The sequence below is a fragment of the Nylanderia fulva genome, unplaced genomic scaffold (genome assembly GCF_048542155.1).
Source record: "Nylanderia fulva isolate GAGA-0341 unplaced genomic scaffold, ASM4854215v1 Scaffold55, whole genome shotgun sequence".
NCBI classification, from domain to species: Eukaryota; Metazoa; Arthropoda; class Insecta; order Hymenoptera; family Formicidae; genus Nylanderia; species Nylanderia fulva.
In genome coordinates, this window is record NW_028190643.1 from 476567 (window position 1) to 479508 (window position 2942).

General features: G+C 24.2%; 1 long non-coding RNA gene across 1 annotated transcript; it reads right to left on the minus strand.

Moving 5' to 3' along the window:
* Nucleotides 1-1617: 1617 nt before the first annotated feature.
* On the minus strand, nt 1618-2444 carry LOC146721099 (uncharacterized). Its single transcript, XR_014925795.1, has 2 exons — nt 2183-2444; nt 1618-2108 (listed from the first exon to the last, which is right to left on the minus strand). It is a non-coding gene; the product is annotated as an uncharacterized LOC146721099 (long non-coding RNA).
* Between the last annotated feature and the right edge of the window lie 498 nt (nt 2445-2942).

The window sequence follows — 2942 nt, forward strand, 5'->3', positions numbered from 1 at the left end:
AATAATGTTTTTAAAAATTAACCTTTGATTTAAGTTCAGTTAATTTAATCTTAACTTTAACTGAGTTAATTTTTTGTTCATGCAACTTTTAACTTAACTAAATTAACATTTTATAAGCAACTAACTTTAACTTAACTTATTGTTAGTTTTAAAAAAACATTAACTTACTTAACCCTGCAATAATGTAATATTATGTAATAAAAAATAGATAGGTATTAACTATGGTTTATTTCGATATTTGCGCATCTATTTCTCTTTCCACTCTATTTTTCTTTTTTTCCTCCTTTTTCTCTCTCTCTCTCTCTTTTTCCTCTCTAATCTAAAATAAAATTATGACCACAAATCGTGTTAAACTAAAATAAAACATTTTAAATATCTTTTTAAATAATGTCACTACTTCAGAAATAATTATATATATATATGATAATAATTTTAACATTTTAATTCAATATACCCTTATATTTAAAAATTAAGAATTAAAAAATTGCTCTTAAATTAATAAAACTTATAATTTAAAGATTTCCTAAAATTATAATAAAAATAAAATGAATGATTGAAAAGAAATTTGCATATTACGAAAATAGATTTTCTTTCAATAATTTATTTCATTATTATATAATTATAGGAAATCTTTAAATTACAAGTTTTAATTTAAGAACAATTTTTAAATTCTTAATTTTAAAATATTTGTGTATAATAAATTGAAGATGAATTGAATTAAAAATAAGAAATTATTAAAATTAATTAAATAAATTATAAAAATAAATTTTCTTGCATAATATAATATAATATTGAATAGATTTTGAAAATTTTTTCATATTTACCGCGAATATTATTGTAAAAACAATAAGATGAATTTTATCTGCTTAGTGTATCTCCAACCGAAAGTTACGATTAAAAGATCGGCACTAGGGATCCGCCCAGGCCATGTCCCGAATTCTCAGTTCTTGGCTTTCGTAAGGTATTATGGGAACTTCACAGAACCAACCATCAGGATACGCCTCAAAACCGAGGCAAAATGCGATGCCTCGAAAATCTACTTCGAATTTACGATATCGTAAACATCGGCGCAAACAAAACTTTTCGTAAATTAATCGAGAACGAAATGTTATGCTCGTATCTCCTGAATGAAGCACAACAGGTAGACTTCATGTAGATAGGTAATGATTAATGAATGTATAACTATTGATAGTTTATATTAATAGCATATAATAAAATTTATAAATATAAATTTATAAATTTTATTAGCCTTTAACAGCATATAATAAAATTTATAAATTTTATAAATTTATAAATATTAAAATTTATAAATTTTATTATATACTATTAATAAGCCTAATTTTTCATTATTAGGCTATTAAAAATGTATGCTATAAATTTTATTTATAAATTATTATACATTAAAATAAAATTTATAATTTTATAAATTTAATAGCATAAATTAAGTAGTTAAAATCTGCTATTTTTATAAAATTTATAAATTTTATTATATGCTATTAAATCATAGTTTAAATATTTAATCATTTAAAATTAATACCTAATCAAACCATCACATACCAATGTTCAAGCTCGTATGACAATAAAAACAATGATAAATTATTAAATTAAGGCCATGTGTAACGAGCAATACGAAATTATTTTATTATTTAGAAGAAAATTCTTAATTTGACATAATAATTACACAAACGTTTCGAGCTCTACTTGCTCCTCTTCAGTGCGCAAAAAAATAATGATAATAAATACCCATAATAAATAAATACATACATAAAGTTCTAATAAAAAATCCGCAATACATAGTCAATATAAGTTATATAGTTAAGTCATAGTTAAAACGCAAAATATATTTACAATGAATTGAAACCATTAAAATAGTTCAACAAAGTAAGAACCCAATTAGAAGCAGAATGATTCGTCCGGTTATTCATAAAATATTTTAGAATTATTAATAAAAACTCGGAGTGACACTTATACATTGCTCCAAACGAACCACTTATCGTTATTTGACGAAAGTCCCTCGATCTGGCAATGATTATGTCCATCCTCTCCAAATTATTTGATATTTGTTAACTGAATTTAGAGAATTTCTTCAATTGTAAAATAGGATTCCACTAATGTGTATGTAAAAAAAGATTAAAAATTACAAATTAAACTAAATACTAAAATATTGAACCTTTATGCTTACAAATTGTTCCGAATAACTTGAGATGACGATGCTTCTAATTGTTGTTGGCCTTATTGTTAGTACTTGACTGTTGTCTAGTCTTTTAAAAAGTCGAATAAATAGGTGTCAGATCTCACAAAATAAACATTTACATAAGTCTAAAAATTCGATATTTCTTCTAGAATGTCGAAATACGCGTTGTTAAGCAATTCGGTGTCTGTGTTATTATTTATACCATGCCTTTGTTCCTTGATGTGTATCATTTCCGAGATAAGTCTTTTATAATAATTAGATTCACAATAATTCCTACCAATGTCACTAATCTATTACAATTTGGAAGTAAATTCGGCCTGCCGTTTAAGAATGACAAAAAGTTGGCCATACACGAGTTTATCAAAGATATAGAAGGGAATTCCACTAGTTCTAACATGAAAAATTTAAATACATTACGTAACAATCTGGTTGTCCAATAACCGTTGTCCAATAATATTTTAATACACAGTTCTAAATTTTTCTTATGATATATGGGATGAGATAATAACAATGCCCTATTAATAAGATTATAAATTACTCCTATTTTATGGCACATAGGGTGACTCGATAAAAAAGATAGTACTCTACCTGAACATGTCTTTTTTTGAAACCAATCTAAGTGTATGACGTTATTTATTATTTTAATGTTTAAATCTAGAAAATTTATGCTTCTATTAATTTCGTATTCAATCGTAAATTGTAGTCGTTGATTGTAACTATTAAACTTATTCAGTACACTATCAATTTT